Raw genomic sequence first — 18,820 nt, 5'->3', positions numbered from 1 at the left:
AAATTTGGCTAATTTGAGATAGTTTAGCACTCCAGCAGAATAGCTATATGAAAGTCAAATTTGGCTTTTGCTAAAATCTCTAGCTAAATTTAGCTAGGGAGGAGAGAGAAAATAGCAAAAAGCTAAACACTCCACGTTCTATTTTTTTAGTTTAGCTAACACTGCTGGAGGATTTACTACCTAAATTTAACTTTTAGATGATTTAGCTAAAAAAATAGCTTTTACTGTTGGAGATGCTCTTAGTACTGAATCCAACCCTAGTTAATCTTGTAGACATGTAAAAGACACCCATATCTCAAAAACATAATTCTTTAGATTCTTTTACTTGGGGTTAAAAGATTGTACGTATTTGAGATCTTTTATGTATATTTATCGATAAGGTAAAGTCTGGCGGTCAAAGATTTATGCGGGGTAAGAATTCAAATATGTACCATGCGGCCAATGCATATATATGACACGCTAGAATAAACATCAAAATTTCTAATAATTACATAACTGTCATTGTGTCTTCAAACGAGATATGAGAGCTTATAATTACCAAATTAACTCTTAAAAGATTCTCATTACTATATATGTCATTGTTCGCCAAACCATTTTCCAATCTTACAAAAACCATCAACCATTCACTGCTTGGTCTTTTATGGTTTATAATAAGGCAAGTAAAGTATTACAAATCTGACCCAAAATAATTACACATCATCTATGTATAGCAACACAAATCATCTCTGCAGCCACACTTCTTTCGCAATGAGTATCTCGATTTTATTGATCCTCAATGATAGATGGTCATTTAAGACATACCAAATAATGATGTTATTTTTATCTCAATCTAAATCGGGAAAGCCTGTTAAAAAACATAACAAGATAATTGTCAGTGATAAAAGATATGCAAACAGCACTGCAAAATAACTTTTGACACTTAATAACAAATAATACAACCGAGATTTAATAGAAAATAATACTACTGAGGTTTAGTAGAAATGCTACTATGGTTCAGTAATAATCCTACTGAAGTTCAATATTAAATAATGCTACTGAGGTTTAGTGGCAAATAATGATATTGTGTATTTAAGAGTCAATACACGAATTGCTTTCTCAAAACAAGCAAAGCAATAGTTGTGTGTTGTAATTTTTTTTTTTAACAATATAAGATTTGTAATTGTTGCTGATAATCATAACAAATATGCAACTTATGGTCAGTCAAATAACAACTAACAAGATAAGATTTGTAATTGTTCTTTGCTAGCTGGTGCGTATTTGAATACAATTGTTTAGTAGAGACTCAGGATATTATTTCAGGATATACTCTAGGTGCCTATTGTAATCAGGGGTTTAGGCTCAATGTCCCCCCCCCCCTTGTATTCGACGGTTTCATTAATCAAGGCTTGAGGGCAGCCGCACCAGCCCTTTAATCAAAAAAAAAAAAAAAAAAAAAACAACTAACAAGTGATGTTATTGATGGTCAATAGCAAATAATACTACTGAAAGTCAATAACATAAAGGCTCGCAATCCATAACAAATAATGCTATAAAATGTTAATGATAGTCAGTGCCAAATTTCATATTTAGCAGCAAATCATGTTCAAACCATCAGACAAACAAAAGTAAATTCGCTATAATATCTATAACATCCATATTACTAACGAGAGAGCAAGAAACACTTTCTTGGTATCATCTTATTTACAGATTCTATAAATAAACTCTAATGAAAGTGTGAAAACAAAAGAAAGAATCAAATCAAGCATGTAGCCACTGCTGTTTCTACCTCTGAATATGATTTAAAGGAGGGAGCTTCTATTCATACCTCCAAAATTGGCATTTGGACCTCTTTCTTTTTTCAAGTGATAGTTGACTTTGTCAACTCATGTCAAATTACCAATAAAGACACAAAAGAGAAAAAACAAAAATTAAAAAAAGTCTTTTCCCTTTTAGAGGTATGAAATCAACAAATATTCATCCTCATGCCATTTTTTCCCTTTTGTTTTTGTTATGATCTTCATCCTTACCAAGCAGCGGAGAAATCAACAGACCAGTTCCTTACTTTGCAGTTCCTCGAGTCAATTTCGGATATGCAATATTCTCTACCGATTTTGGAGGTATATGAATAGAACACTCTAAAAAAAAGTTTTTATTGATATTATTGGATGATGGGTATTATGGGAAAATTAGGGAGGTGTAGATAGCATATTGGTTATTTGTAAAAGTAAGTTGGAGGTCTAAATACCAATTTTAGAGGTATGAATAGAAGCTCCCTTCATTCAAAACGGAGAGAAACAAAGAATGATTGTACAAAACCGAGACTAGTCATATACGCAATTACGCATCCCCAGCAATAGTCATATAAGTTGTGCTGGGTCAACTTCTATCATAATGTAAGACTGAGACTAGTAATCAATGAAGAAAGAACCATTTTCCAAATTTTGCCAATCAAGTCAACCAATTTCCAGAGACTTGCTTTGGAATGGACTGAAGCAATTCTGTTGCTGTTTCCACGATTATACATACGTAGCTTCCAAAATCCTTTTGCTTCAACTATGTTGACTTCAGAGCTATCAATTGAAAGATTTTTTTTTTTTTTTCAGCTTTGTTATATTAAGAGTAAAATAATATTGTGAAACGTTCAAAAATTGATGGAGGTCTAACTACCGATTTTGGAGGTATATGAATAGAACACTCTAAAAAAAAAGTTTTTATTGATATTATTGGATGATGGGTATTATGGGAAAATTAGGGAGGTGTGGATAGCATATTGGTTATTTGTAAAAGTAAGTTGGAGGTCTATTAAGTGAGGAGGTCTAAATACCAATTTTGGAGGTATGAATAGAACCTCCCTTTAAAGGATTTTAAATACATTCAATTCTAATCAGCTATAGCAGTAATAGCTATTATCATCTAATGGATGAACGGAATTAAGATCTTCAAAATTCCAAAACAAATTTTAATAGTATAAGTACAAAAATTCAAAAAGCATTAACATGCAGTACAATCCATGGATAATTTGATACAAATGGAACTGAGAAATTGAAATACAAAACCACATACCTCCATCAATTAAAATTTCAGACCAAACTCCATGTTTGACTAACGAATTTTTAGTTCATTGGTCTTGATCTATCAAGATTTCGAACTCTCTCTTTATTTGGATCTGGATCTAGATATTGGCCTCTATCTCTTTATCTCGCGTCGACTCATTCTCTGTATGTCAATCTTCCTTTTAGATATTAGCTAATTTAGGATATTTTCGTCATTCTCATCTAATATAAAAATAAAAAGAATACCCGCATGGGCTCTAATCGTCCGCTTGGGCCTTTCGGCCTATCGCATGGGAAATAGGCGCCTTGGGCTCTGCGCTTGGAAAAAATAGAGATGGTTTTGTAGATTTTGGTAATTTGCTATATATATATATATATAATGTTCTGAAGAGGACGTCCGCAACCCAGAAAAAGTGCGGACGTCCCTCCTCCGGAGTTGGGAAGGCCGCGATCGCTGCGCTGCGGGTGCCGGACGCACCCTCTGGACATCCCAGACAGCCTCGATCAAGCGGCGAAGGTGATCGGAAACTCGGCGGTGTGAAGTGAGCTCGCCGGAAACCATGGAAGCCCAGAAACCGGCAACCCCGACCTCCGACGACCTCAATCGCTGCCCAAAAGAGGTCTGGGACGCCTCGGGCCTCCATCCGGCCAGCCCTCGCCGCCTGAAAACTCATGCTGCGGTGACGTCCGCACTTTAGCGAAAGTGCGGACGTCCGCTTCAGATCCTTCCTGTATGTATATATATATATATATATATATATATATATATATATATATATATATATATATATATATATACAGGCCCGTTCCAAAGCGGACCGCACTTCACTAAAGTGCGGACGGCGACGCAGCGGAGGAGTTCCAGGCGGGGACGGCTGCGCGCGGCTTGCAGGAGGGAGGCCGGAGGCATCTCGGACGGTTCTGGGCAGCGTTCGAGGTCGGAGGAGGTCGGGGTTGCAGGTTCTGGGCAGCAACCCGACCTGCAACTGCAGGTTTTCTGGGCAGCCCTGCAACGACGTCGCCGGCTACTCCACCGACTGCAGACCTCTCCGCCCGACCCGTGGCGTCCTTCCAGCAACCCCCGCTGCTCCGTTGCGCCCCGAGCCGAGCTGCAGTGTGGCCGTCCGCACTTTAGCGAAAATGCGGACGTCCTCTTTGGAACGGCTCCGTATATATATATATATATAAGAAATCAGCTAAATTGGTAGTCTATCGCTTCGAAAAATGAAGTAATGAGAGTTTATCTAGACTTGAATCCAAAAGAGGAATTGAATTTGGATGATGTATTATTTACCTAGACTTCAAGGAGTAGGCTGCAATGAACCAACTGAATTGCAGACCAAAGGGGCTCCACTGAAGTGGCCAGTTAACATCCTCAGGAATTGCTTACCTTTTGTTGACCGTGAATTGAACGTTAACTGTAATTGTTTTGCCGTCATAGTGAAAGTAGTAGGGGTTAATGGTATTTTGGCATCTGGGATGAGGTTTACAGCTGGGTTGGCATCCTCTTCATCAAAACCATGAAAACTTGTCTGGTTTGGGTGTGTGGGCGTTTAGCAGCTTCTCCCCTGGGCTTCAGACGGGGTCAGAAGTGAATTACGTGTCGGACCAATTTGCAAATCGAGCGACCTCCCCTTGCATGCAATGATGTGGTGGTGATTGGTGAACCTCTCGATCATTCTAATTCAGTGCTCTCTAGAGAGCAATTTCGTCGATACGGGTTCGTCCCCATATTCCCTAAATTCCTTTTCTATTGGATGATTGTATTGATTCATCAATCAATTTATCTGGAATTTGTTAGTGTTGATTTCGAATGTTGTATTCTTGGGATTGCGATTACGAATACGATTTCGGAGCTAATAAACTCAAATCTGTGTAGCAATAGAAGAAAGTCGATCAAAGTTTTTTATTCTTCTGTGGTTTAACATCAATAGGTAGCGGTAACTCAATATGTTGTCATCTTTTTACTATCTCATTTGCTAGGATGGTCCGGAATCTCCAAAATCTCCAATAGCGAAGTCTCCATCCCAGAACTCTCTTCATAATGCTAGTCTCGTTGCCAAAAGGAAAATGTTTGCTAAGTCCCAAGTTGGAAGGTCCAGTTTCCAGAAGCTTTTGGAGCCAAGGCCCCCACTCAGAGATCTGCAATTACTCCTTATAGAATTGTTCTTGGTAATATAAAAGACAAGGTATGTTTATTTTCTTTGAATATGTCAAGCAAGTTGTTAGATAGCTAAGCTTGATTGACTTATATTTTTGTGATGCTGGTTTGGGATGATACCACCCTTTTTCTGGAATAGCTTGTTTGTGAAGCATCCCTGATGGTTATTCACTTTTATTTTCTTTGCTCCTCAGATATGTTTCCAAATGATTCCAAACTTAGTGAGAATGTTTGTCCTCTTTAAATTGAGACAGTTCTTGGAGACTCCTCCCTATTCATTGCTTACATCAGATTTGTATTATCACTTTTCCAGCCAAGAAAAGTGGTATCAGAGCCCACGTAGTGATCTAATTAGGTAATGTCTAAGAGTGTTATATAGTCTAGTGACCATTGCAGCTTTTGTCCTTGGGTAATGAATTTAACTTTCTTGAGGGTCTGTTACTAGATTCATGATTTCAGTTTGCTTGAGTTAATTTATATCATTGTGTATCTTCGTTCAGAATGTGAAAGTGTTCCATAAAGACACCATATTGGCTTTTGAAATCTCTAGTTATATCTCAGCATAATTTTTGGTTATTATTTTAATTCATCCTTCAATATTGATTTCAGCTGAGCTGTGTTTCCTTTAAAATTGGACATTCCAAGACTTTCTCCAAACAAGTTTCATTCAAAACAAAATAAGTTTGAACCCTTAGCTCCTTCGGTCCTTCCCAAAGAAAAATCAGTTAGCTGGAATTTTGCAAAAACTGGCATAGCCCTCTTTGGTATTTCTTTTTCTCAACTTATTGGCCTCCAAATATTAGGAAATTTTGACATGTTTCTTTTCTGTTAATTAACAAAGGATCTGGAAAGTTTCGTCTTATTTCGATGTGTAGTGAATTTTCGGTGATTTTTCCAAATTTCGTCAGCATTTGGAAAAGTTCCAGCACTCTAAATGTCTCCTTTGATTTTCTGTTGAGATTTGAACTTCCACTTGAATTATTTAACCTCTGGTTTTTGTGTATATTGAACTATATATCCCAATGCTCATTTTGAAACTGATTTCTTGTCATTTGGACTTACAATGAAATTTTTTGGTGAATTTTCTAAGTTGACTTTGCTGTTGGAATATTTTTCTAAAACCTGACAGTTCAATCTATCTGCATCCATCTTTTCCCTTACTTCTCGAACTCTGATTTGCTTGAAAATTTAGTATGTCTTTCTTTAATATGGTTACTTTTAGTCTGGAAAGTTTCAAGTTCATTGCTGCAGAAATGAAGTTTTAGTAAATCTTCAAAGTTAAGTTGTTCATGCCTTAACTCTCCAGCCCACTTATGTCTCCCTTTCATTATAACTCTATTGAATCAGCTTTCAGTTCTTAATCTATAGTTTTCAAGTTCAGATAATGTATTTTGTTCTTGATTAACATATAGTTTCATTTGGTTAACATATAGTTTCATTTGGTTTAATGTTACTTACATTTCTTTCTTCAAATCAAAGTCCATCCCTGAAGTACTTCATACTTTTAGGCTAAGATTGTATCGATCTTGGTCTTATTCACATTTTCTCTTACTTGAGAACCCCTTAAGTCATACCCGGGTTTGGGGTGTGACGTGTATGTTCTGTGGGTACCAGTGGCGGATCCAGGAATGAAACTTCGGGCGGGCTTGAGTTTCTTAATAGAAAAAAAAAATTACGGAGAATCTCGACGGTTGAAACCATGTAGTAATGAATTTTGACCGCTTCAATTTTGGCTCATGATTTGACATTTTGGCTTAACCTATAAATTAAGAAACTAACTTTCAAAAACCAAAATAAAAGCCACAATATTACATGCACTGCAGTAAGAAAAAAGAAAAAGAAAGAGAATACCTTGAAAGCAGTAGCTTTGCTCAATTACCAAGTTGATTTCAGCCTTTAAACAATGCTCTCCAAATAGGCTTCGACGGCATCATCAAGATAGCTATAGCTCTCTGCATCTCTGACCAAAAAAAAAAAAAAAACAGAAGTAAAATCTAGATAACTATAGCTCTCCGCCCGTGAGATCATCATAGATTCATAGTGTAAGCTATTTGCAAAATTAACAGCAAAGATGCATTCCTTCCAACCAAAACTAACAGGAATATTAAATACTTGCAACGACAAGTCAACAACCTCGAAAAGTCGAAATAGATGCAGCATATCAGTGATATCACCATGACAATAACAACTATCACTCATTTACTTTATTAGGATTAGAAATAAGCCTTCTTCTAAACCATTGTTCCTCACACTGAATTGGAAGGAAGAAGCCATACCACTTTCTTCCTTTCGTAAGCAAGTTCCAGTGTTCCACACTTCCACAGCAAAGCACATAAAAAAAATCTTCAATCCATTGCTAAATGCCTAAAGCAAAACCCACAAAATTGAAATTGACATCAATTCTTAACCCTAAAAATTGCCCCAAATTGAATTGAATAAATAGAACAAAATTGAATCCTACTTACATTCAATTGATTGATTGCCCAAATTGAAGAAGAAGAGTAGAAGAGAAACTGACTTCGATCTCTGAGAGAAAAAGAGAAGGTGACACTGTCTGACTGTGAGAAACTGAGAAGGACTGAAGGAGTGAAGCTGCGAAGCAACGAAAGGAACGCAGCAGAGAGACGATCGTGGTCGGGACTCGGGAGTACTTGGAGGGCTTCACTATGGACTACCCTCAATTAAAAAAAAAAAAAAAAAGCATACATCTAATTTTTTTTTTAAACCCAAAAATCTCGGACGGGCTTGAGCCCGCCCAACCCTCTACCTAGATCCGCCGGTGGTGGGTACAGCTTATGAAGACACGAAGACGTTTGGAGCTTCTTCTAGAGGATCTTCCTTGCGATTTTAATCTATCGGAGTATTATGACACATCAGATGAACTTATAGAACCACTGATGACATGCCATGACCCTCTCTGCGCAGACACAAATGTGCCACATCTGCATGCATACAGACTTCTTATGTAATGTTGAATGACAAGTTGACAACCATCATTTTTTTGCAGCAATCATGTGGATCAGGGATCCTAGCTGATGGTCGGCTTGATGATTTGATCCAAAGAGTTGCTACCTTTGGGATGGTATTAATGAAAGCTCGACTTGCGTCAGGTGTGCTTTTATTTTATTGTAGAAGAAGTTGCTACCCCAGGCTGAGCTTGGCTTCCTCAAGATAGGAAGCTGCCCCCCAAGAAGAAAGAGCTCTACTGGAATTGGACATCTTCGGGCAATTCCATGGGTGTTTGCATGGACTCAAACCAGATTTGTCTTCCAGCTTGGCTTGGAGTTAAACCCCTTGTTGATCTTTTTGTGAGAGCATCAAACACACCAGCCATAAAGGTGTATGAGAAGGTGATATATCTTTAACTTACTTTTGATATCTACTTCCAGATTTTCACTTACATAAGAAAGAAAACAAACGTGTGAAATCTGCTGCCATGAGTTCCCTTTTATGAACTGAATTTAGCACATGTACTGAAATATTTAGTTAGAGTTCCTAGATGGAATAGATGCTTAAATCACCTTTTGACACTTGCAGAGTCCCATATTGAATCTGTCATTCTTGCCAAGATTATAGGAGCTATGCAGACATAGCTCCTAGTTCCAATCTCTGCCTCATGCTTTACGTTCTTTTTTTACCAAGCTTTGTGGTTGTGACTAGGGAAATGTTTTGTTGGCAGGCCATCCCTTGGATGAGAAATTATAATGGTGTATTATACAAAGGCGTAGCTACATATGGGCTCCGTTGGGCTACAGCCCACCTCAGATTTTGAAAAAACATAAATTTGTAGCTGTTGTAGAGAAACTGAAATTGAGAGGAATTTGCTGTGTATTCTCATTGATAATAGGGGCCTCTTTATATAGAGGATTACAATGCATAGAATCTCAATCATACAAGGAAAGTAATCGTACATTGAATAGGAATCTAGATTCTTCTAATTTAACCCTATTACCACTAGGTCAAGTAACCTAGAGTTTGGGCCAAACACAGAAAAAAGATTTCCTTAAACACTCCCCCTTGTGTTGCCCAAACGCGGTGCTTCTCTCGTTGCCTCGTTAAAAACCTTGCCGAGTAACAAAAACCCAGTGGGACAAAAATAATCTCGGTCGAAGGGGAAAAAGAGCACAACACACCCTTCACGTTTCGAGACCATACATGTAGACATCTCCCCTGATGTCTGTATCTCCCCCTGATGACTACGGTCATGGGAGTTCGGATAACTTCCGTAAACGATGCTACCAACATGTTTCTCGAAAGTGGAATTTAGGCAATGACTTAGTGAGCAAGTCTGCCACACTGTCCTCAGATCGAACCTAGTTCATTTTGATCTTGAGGAGAGTCTGTTGTTGCTGATTAAGCTTGGTGTTGTCGCTTTGATATAGCCTTGCTTCATTTGTTCAAAACAAGCTGCATTATCCTAAATGCTCGTAGGCTCATCTATGGTAGACTTCAAACCACAATTATTCGAACATGCGTAATTATGGATCCAATCCATATACATTCACGAATCTCTTCGTGAAGAGCAATAGTCTCTACATGGTCCGAAGATATAGCGACTCGGGTCTATTCTGTAGACCTCCAAGATATCGCAGTCTTTACCCATGGTGAACACTTAACCAGTTTGGGAATGACCTTTGTGTGGGTCAGAGAGATACCCAGCATCAGCAAAACCTTCCAAAACGCTAACTTTGTTTTGGGATGGGGAGAGGGGACGCAGGCCGGTGTTGGGCGGCGTTCCTGGTGTGTGATGGGTTTGAATCCATCATCTCTCTGTAGGGATAAAGCATGCTCATATCAATCGTACATCTCAAGTCTGAAAGATACCTTTTACACCAATCCAATGGCATCGCGTTGGCGCACAGCTATACCTTAGCTAACAAGTTCACAACATATGAGATGTCCGGTCTTGTGCATTGGGATAAGTACAATAATGCGCCAATTGTACTAAGTAAAGCACTTCTGCCTCTAGCACATCTTCATCATCATCCTTTCGACGAATAGGATCCTTTTCAGGATCAAGACTACGGACGATCATGGGGGTGCTTGAAGGTTTGACCTTGTCAAAATGCCTAAGCATCTATCAACACGAGGCTCAAGTTCCAAACCGAGACATAATCGTGTTTTCCCAAAATCCTTCATCTCAAACTCGGATTTCTAGTGTTCAGCGGTTTCCCTTAACTCTTTAAGGGCTTCTAATGAAGATCATGTCTAACATGAACCGCGATAGAATCCGAAACTTGTTATGGAAACGCGTGGGCATATCCCTTCCCAATCAAGTAGTCATCTTAGTGAGCGTTTCAACCTCTTTGTAAAACGCGCTCCGTGGTCTAGAGCCACTTGACTTGGGTAAATGAAGTTCACCATGAACCTTCATATACATTCCGTATCTAGATCCCCATAGAGGTACGTAATGACCACATTTGTAAGCTACATGATTAGTTATTTGGAAACTACCAAACTGACAAGGTAGTGGAGTGTAGTGACATCCATTACGAGAGAGTATGTCTCATCGTAGTCGATTCCAGGGCGTTTTGTGAGAAGCCTTGCGCCATAAGGCGAGATTGCCATCTCTTTTTCTCATCACGCTTTCTAACGAAGACCCATTAGTCAATAGGTTTTATGTCAGGAGGTGTTGGCATTACTGGCTCAGAAAACCTTCGTCTTCGTTAGAGAATCCATCTTAACCTGGATCGCATCTTTCCATTTAGGCCAAATCTCTCTACGTTGGCAGTCATTCATCAACGGAGCGTGGTTCGATATCATCTTACTCAACAAACTCATGCGCATGCGCAACTACATCATCATTATGATGGAGTTTCTATCCCACGTCTCATGTACACTAGTGTAATTTTCATAGAGCTCTATATTCTCAGGAATAGGGTTCTAACGTTGAGGCGTCCCCCAACGATAACCATAACCCGGAAGATTCTCATGAGACGGATTTTGAGTGTCGATGATCAAAGGATTGGAATGTGCCAAAGTATCCTTCGAACTCACGGGCCTCCCACGCATCCTACCTGGGGCCATGGCCTCTAACGCCAGAGTGCCAATCTCTGGCATTGGCACCATGCCTACCTCTATGTAGGGTGGCGCTACGTCCTCTCGTAGGGATGTCCATCCTTACAGGCATGTTTGCAGCATATTTGTGTGATCTCGTCACTTTAGTAGGGATCGAGATGAGACATAGTGGGGACAGGCCACGACAATTCCTGTCGTTCCTGCTGAACATCTGTGTTCTTATCTCCCCCTAACGACGGGAAGACTGTCTCATCAAAGTGACATCCGCAAATCTAGCGGTAAGGAGATCGCCATGCAAGGGCATTAAGTGGCGGACGATTGTTGGAGTCTCAAATCCAACTGAGTTGCTCATTCATCTGTAAGGACCCATCATAGAGCGTTGTGGCAGCGCAATTGGCACATAAAAGCACACTCAAATATGCGTAAGTACGATACTTGTACCCAGTCACTAGCTGTAACGCGGAGGTAGGTTGAGTGGCGGTGGGTCGTAGACGAATTAGCATAGCTGCATGTGATATTACATCACCCCAAGCGGATATGAGGAGATTGGTGCGCATTACCAATGTTCGGACTACGATCGTAGTCGTTTCCGCGAGATCGTTTGGGTGTGTTCATGGGAATATGATGTCCAACATCAGTCCCAATACAATAACCATCGAAAGTCTTCGATGTAAACTCTCTAGCATCGTCAAGTCCAATTGACTGAATTAGGATGATCCGGGGAGTGAGCCCGTTGTCATATGATATTTGCTAGGAGTGTAACATAAGCAGCATTTACAAGTGGACAATGGCACAACACGTGACCAGCGTGTTTGCGTGTCAACCAACATCGTGAGATATTTAAATGTCCGCAAGTTGGTTGAATCAGTCCAGAGAATCCCTACGGATTCTATGTAAGAACATAATGAGTATTGTCATATCCTTTGCATAGGACGGTCTCAGTCCTAATTTCCCTAAGGAACAGACTTTGTAAAATGAGCGAGAGGCCTTAGAATCAACCAATGAGGATTTTGGTCGGGCCTAAGCGTCTGTAACGCTATTAGAAGCAAAATATGTGACTACATCTCCCATCATGGCGTTGGGGCCATGGAAATAGCATGTATGGCGTCATGGCCACTGGGAGGAACAACCATGGCGTCATGTCCATGGTTGGCGCCACTTATGGCGTCATCACGAGGGACTTGGGCGGCCCTATGGCGTCCCAAGACAGCTGCAGCACCAGATGCTGCGGTGGCTACTGTCTAATTTAGTCCTGGAATCAATTTTTGATTCTAGCTTCTTCTCACTCTGAAGAATGGATATCTGTGTGAAGTGTTTAATAGACGGATCATCACATCATGACTAGGATGACCTATCCTGTCATGACAAAGCCAATATGTGTCTAAATCCAAGAGATCTTCTCTCAGAACTTTTATTGGATTAATAGCTCGAATAGTGACATAGAGTCCACTAGAGAGACACATAAACTTCTCTAAGATGCGCCTTTGTTCAAAATCATTAGAGGTATTGCAAAGGAACTCATTTCCGTTCTCTACATGCGTTTCTGCATAGAATCTGTTGGCTATTCATAGGTACGATTTGCCCTAGGAGCGTAGAGAGTATCCGTGACAGTAATCAAGGTACCATTTGGCAAGGGGAACTTGGGCTATTCCATGTCCTTGAATTAATTCTTAATGGCCCAGCCATCGTAGTCACAAAGTAACATGCTCATGAATCAAAATGGAGTCATAATGAAAAGAACTCAAAATTTATTCATAAGCCAACGGAGTACATCATTGTCTCTTAATCATTAGGAGAATCTAATCCAAATGCTAGCTAATGCAAAACAATGGTAGTCGTCTAACTTCTTTCGGTAATTCCAAAATAAATGTGACCAGGTGAGTAGAGAGATGTCGGTGGAGCAAGGCTCGCTTAAGTACCACTAATCTCAAAACCTTCCTAGACATCACATTTACGTTGAGTACGCCTACTTTGAAGAAAGACAAAAGCATTGGCATCTACTACAAAAATGATATGGCAATTGCCTACATCTCTTGGAAAATAAAGACTTAAACAGAATTGGCGATCTATTGATCCCAGCCAGATTTGTAGTCTTGAACCCTTCACTCTAGATCATCTTCTTGATCTTCTTGTTCCACATAGTGAGCTTCTCTTGCTTCACAATATGTTTTGTAGGCGGTGACAATTTCTTCACGAGCTCTACAAATGTGTGCCCAATGATCAGACACTCCACATCGAGAACATACATCTCTTTGCTCAAACTCCATTGATTGAGGCGTTTTGAAAGCGTCATTTAGATGGCTCTTAGTGTTGGTGGCGCCACCAACATGGCCAGAGGCGTTGCCTCCCTCTCTCTTTCCACGTTGACCTCTTCGGTTCCGTGTTCGCCTATATTGGCGGTTACCTTCCCAAGTAGAGCGATTATATGGACCAGAATGTCCAGAAGTATCCCTAAGGTTAGGGTTTCGCTCTTGGCGCCTTCAGTTAGGGGTGCGACTATAATTGGATTCCGGAATATGCTCTATTTCCACGGATCTCGAATTATAGTTCTTCACAAGGATGTTGTCATGCTTTTCAGCGACATTCATAGCTCCAATGAGCTCATGAAACCTTGTGATCCGTCCTGCAGTAACATCGATTCGATAGTTCTTAGCAACCATCAATGCAGAGACGAGGAAGGTAGAGAGAGTCTTCTCAATCAACATCGCATCTGTGATCTCTTTACCACAGAATTTCATTACGGATTTAATGCAAAGTGCTTCCGAGTTGTAGTCAAGAACTGACTTGAAATCACAGAAGCGGAGGCTATGCCATCTCACTTTTAGGTCAGGAAGCAGGGAGTCACGGACGTTGCCAAATCTTTCTTCGAGTGAAACCCACAGCCTTCTGGGGCCTTCTTCATTCATACACTCGTACTGGAGCGAATCATCCATATGACGAGTCATTAGGATGATGGCTTTCGCCTTATTTGCCTCTAAGGCTGCTCTGTTTGCTTCCAAAGCTTGAGCTTGCTCAACAGTTAGCACGTCTTGGCTAGGCCCGAGAATCGTATTCAAGATTCCATCGGCCTTAAGATGCTGGCGGATATCACGAACCCACCTGTGATATTCAGAGCCAGTTGTTCCCAATGGAGAAAAGTCCAATTTGTTCAGGTTACTCATCCTGAAAGAGAACAAGAAAAGGGTTAGTTTCAGAGCGGGAAAAGCTACCACGAAAACATATAAAATTTCTGAGCGTAGTCGCTTCCAAGAAATTAGGAATTTCCGAGCGTAGTCGCTTCCAAGAAATTCGATTCCAAGAGGGATTGGATTAGATCGAAACAATGATGCAAGTGGTCGATCATAAATTCTCTACAAACTCTAAGTTTGGAGATCTCAACAAGCTCCAAGCTTGGAGTGAGCACGAACCCCCACAGTTCGGCTTAATTAGGTCTCCCCTATGAAGAAGAAAAGGGGGGTAGAAGAAGGGAGGTTGCAAGTCCCCGAAAAAGAAGAGAAATTGAATTAAAAAACTCTAAAAAAACGGGAACGTTTAGTAAAAAATACCTCGAAATAGGAAGCCAGAAAATTTGACCTGAAAAGTGGTCGAAAAAAGTCGCCGGAAAATGGCCGGAAAAGTCGCCGGAAAGTGGTCGGAAATCTGGCCGGCGATCGTTGACCGTTGACTGTTGACCGAGCTGACGTGGCAGTGGGGTCCTGATGCTGACGCGGCAGTGGGTCCCTGGATGCTGACGTGGCAGTGTGGCCTGAAGCTGACGTGGCAGTGGGTCCTGGAAGCTGACGTGGCGGTGGGCCTTGCGTCAGTGGGGCTCTGCCTTGGGCTTGGTCTTGGGCTTCTTGGGCTTCTGGGCTTCTTTTCCTTTCCCTTTTTTTTTTTCTTTCTTTTCTTCTCTTCTTCTTTTCTGCCGGTTCAAGATGCAGATGCTCAGATGGCCGGTTCACGTATTTTTAGGCCGGTTTTTGAACGTTTTCTTCCGGTTCCTGAAACTTCAGATCAGTGGGCTTCTTCTATCAAAATTTGGTGGAAATTGGAGGTCCGGAAGATGGTGAACCGGTGGAATATTTGCTGCGAGTTGTATGGAGCTTCCGGTGGCCGGTTCGGTAGGTTTCCGGCCGGTTCTTGGGGTGCCGCCGCCGGTTCTGGATTCCTGGAATCGAGTTCTTCAAGGTGTGGGGTGGAGGCAGAAAAGGCTTCAAGGTTTTTAGCTTCTTGAATCAGGGTTTGGCTATTTGTTTCAGGGTTAGGGCTTCGTGCTGATAACGTGTTGTAGAGAAACTGAAATTGAGAGGAATTTGCTGTGTATTCTCATTGATAATAGGGGCCTCTTTATATAGAGGATTACAATGCATAGAATCTCAATCATACAAGGAAAGTAATCGTACATTGAATAGGAATCTAAATTCTTCTAATTTAACCCTATTACCACTAGGTCAAGTAACCTAGAGTTTGGGCCAAACACAGAAAAGAGATTTCCTTAAACAGTAGCTTAATTATGGTTTAACAGATTAAATATTAAAAATTAGCCCACCTCAAATTTCTAAACTTAGCCCATATGTTATTTATTTTCTTGTTTTAGTCATACATTAGTCTGCAATCACATGCTCTGCATGTGTACGAAATTTTTTTTTGTTTTGTTTTTTTGTTTTTTTGTTTTTTTTTAAAAGGTGGCTAGTTATTGCAGAATAAGTAGATTCACTGGTAGTTATTGCAGAGAGAAAATAGTAGGAGAGAAAAGTGGGGGTTGTGGAATCATTTCTTTTTCATTTTCTTAATAAAAATCTATTTTATAATTGTCTTATTTATCCTTCTGATTTAATTTATTTACAAAGTTTTTTTATCTTTCAGGGTTAAATCTGTCAAAATTTTCAATTTTGGCTAACAAAACCTCTTCTTTTAATAATAACTAGTTTGCAATCACATGCTCTGCATGTGTAAGAAAAATTTTAATTGTAAAAAAAAAAAAGTTGTCTACAAAAGAAAATAGATTCAATGGGTAGTTATTGCAGAGAGAAAATAGTGAGAGAGAAAAGTTGAGGTTTTGGGATAATTTCTTTTCAATTTCTTAGTAAAATCTATTTTATAATTGTCCTACTTACCCTTGTGATTTAATTTATTGTCAAAGTTTTTGAATCTTTCAGGGTTAAATCTGTCAAAATTTTCAGTTTTGGCTAACAAAGCCTCTTCTCTTAATAATAGTATAGATATAGATATGTTATTTATTTGCTTGAAGTATTTGATTTGATTTTATTTTGTATTATGCTTTAAGAGGCATAGTCACATAAAAAATTTGTGTTTTTTTTTTCGGTAAATTAGGTCTGAAAAAGAGCTAACTGAGAATTATAATATATATTCAATAATTAAATATTTTTGCTTCTATTCAAGGGCGCGGGGTACAATTTGAGTAGGTGTGTTATTTTGTCTTAAACTTTTGTTATCAAATTTCTATCACACGTTATAATGTTGATTTTTTGGGTCACTTAGCTATTTGATTATTTAATATGTATTTAATATATAATGTAGTTTAATTTAAGAAAAGAATAAAACATATTACTTGTAAAACTTAAGAAAAAAAATAATTTGAAAGCATTAGTAAACTTTTAAGAAAATATTTTTTTTTAGCCCACCCTATTTTAAAATCCTAGTTCCGCCATTGGGTGTATAGGTGCTATATTTTTACACTTAGACTCATGAAGATCTATCAGTAATTGTCATCCCTTCCAAAGGTTTCTCTTAGGGTATGTTTCTGTGGAATCTGACAAAAGAAGAGGATTGTTTTCAACACTCAAGTTCAACAATGCGATGGTTAGAAGCACAAAATTGGTTCATAGTTCAAGTGGAGACTTAGAATGATTTATTGGGAAATTCTTTACATTCTTAGAAAGGCTTTTATTTCGAGCAGTAAAACATTACAAAATTGTCATGACGTCTGGTCGGAATTTGCTTCCTCAAAATTTGCTTTTGGATTGGAGCAGTTTATCATACATCAGATGCATCCCAACATGGATTGATTCCAATTCCTTCATGACACTACATTTTCCTCTTCTGAAGTTCTGATGTATATCGAGGGCAGAGCAACAATAAGAGATCTCAAGTACCTGCAACAAAAGCAAAAGAAATTATTTTATCAATTCCAAAACATGAATGCTTGAACTAATAACTAAATCACAATTTAACATTTCATCTATATTATTAGTTTATTACAAAAAATAAACAAAATGAACTCAGTGCACATAAACATCAAGGGACAGATGAGTTAACAAACCATAAAAGGAAAGATAACCCAAGCTCTTGGAAGGTATAATTTTGTAATATACCTAATAAACAAGAGTTAGACCACATTACTAGGTACATAAGGATTTTGTGCGATCTAATAATTTGTAACTGGAAATCGATAAATTTGAGATTACCCATCTATTTATAGTGTATTAATAGGTACTCTGTAAAAAAGTTAACCCGATCCGCGTCATTTCGACATCAGACAAAGAGTTCAACTCTTTATATACTTCCCTAAGGGGAGTTATACCAAGAGGAGATAAACTTCTACAAATTTTTTAATTAGTTTATATAGCGCCTACCCACGAGAGTGTGAGAGCTGACATATCGAAAAAATAAATTACGAAGGACAGGTTATGAGCATATTAGTTTTATGTGGTATTTAGGGTTTAGAGTTGACCTAGTAGATCGAGACCTAAATGACGACGAAAATAGCTTAAATTTTGACCACAACCATATTTTCTTATCATGATAACATCCAATGACCGATTTTGATAAATTATATTTCCTCCGCCAAGTTGCTCTTGGAAGGTATATCCGCCGTCATTTCGACATCAGACAAAGCGGTCAACTCTTTATATACTTATACTTCCCTAAGGGGAGCTATACCAGGAGGAGATAAACTTCTACAAATTTTTACATTAGTTTATGTATGCCATACCCACGAGAGTGTGAGGGATGACATATCGAAAAAATAAATTGTGAAGGACAGGTTATGAGCATATTAGTTCTATGTGGTATTTAGGGTTTAAAGTTGACTCAGTAGATCGAGACCCAAACGACGACGAAAATAGCTGAAATTTTGACCATAACCATATTTTCTTATCATTATAATATCCAACGGCCGATTTTGATAAATTATATTTCCTCCACCAAGTTGCTCTTAGAAGGTATAATTTTGTAATACACCAAATAAACAAGTTAGACCACATTACTAGGCATATAAGGATTTTGTGCGATCTAAAAATTCGTAACTGAAAATCGGTAAATTTGAGCTTACCCATCTATTTATAGCGTATTAATAGGTACTTTGCAAAAAAATTAACCAGATCCGCCGTCATTTCGACATCAGACAAAGCGGTGAACTTTTTATATACTTGTACTTTCCTAAGGGGAGCTATACCAGGAGGAGATAAACTCTTACAAATTTTTACATTAGTTTATATAGGCCATACCCACGAGAGTGTGAGAGCTGATATATTGACAAAATAAAATGCGAAGATCAGGTTATGAGCATATTAGTTTTATGTGGTGTTCAGAGTTGACCTAGTAGATCGAGACCCAAACGGCGACAAAAATAGCTGAAATTTTGACCATAACCATATTTTCTTATCAT

The 18,820-nt window shown here is 38.9% G+C and overlaps 3 long non-coding RNA genes across 6 annotated transcripts; 1 reads left to right on the top strand and 2 right to left on the bottom strand.

Annotated features, from left to right (window-relative positions):
* Nucleotides 1-771: 771 nt before the first annotated feature.
* Nucleotides 772-3,242, bottom strand: LOC133734137 (uncharacterized). The gene is made up of 2 exons (XR_009858103.1): nt 3,043-3,242; nt 772-844 (listed from the first exon to the last, which is right to left on the bottom strand). It is a non-coding gene; the product is annotated as an uncharacterized LOC133734137 (long non-coding RNA).
* Nucleotides 3,243-4,379: 1,137 nt separating this feature from the next.
* On the top strand, nt 4,380-17,236 carry LOC133734438 (uncharacterized). Of its 4 annotated transcripts, none has more exons than XR_009858290.1 (4): nt 4,381-4,752; nt 5,016-5,221; nt 7,986-8,543; nt 16,874-17,236. It is a non-coding gene; the product is annotated as an uncharacterized LOC133734438 (long non-coding RNA). The 4 variants fall into 4 exon arrangements; XR_009858289.1 differs by lacking the exon at nt 16,874-17,236 and adding an exon at nt 8,873-8,909; XR_009858288.1 differs by lacking the exon at nt 16,874-17,236 and adding an exon at nt 8,731-8,864.
* On the bottom strand, nt 6,866-7,817 carry LOC133729930 (uncharacterized). The gene is made up of 3 exons (XR_009856555.1): nt 7,470-7,817; nt 7,045-7,153; nt 6,866-6,952 (listed from the first exon to the last, which is right to left on the bottom strand). It is a non-coding gene; the product is annotated as an uncharacterized LOC133729930 (long non-coding RNA).
* Nucleotides 17,237-18,820: the final 1,584 nt, after the last annotated feature.

The sequence above is a fragment of the Rosa rugosa genome, chromosome 2 (assembly GCF_958449725.1).
Source record: "Rosa rugosa chromosome 2, drRosRugo1.1, whole genome shotgun sequence".
In the NCBI taxonomy this organism is placed as follows: Eukaryota; Viridiplantae; Streptophyta; class Magnoliopsida; order Rosales; family Rosaceae; genus Rosa; species Rosa rugosa.
Note: the sequence above shows the minus strand (reverse complement) of the source record. Positions and strands in the feature narration are given on the sequence as shown.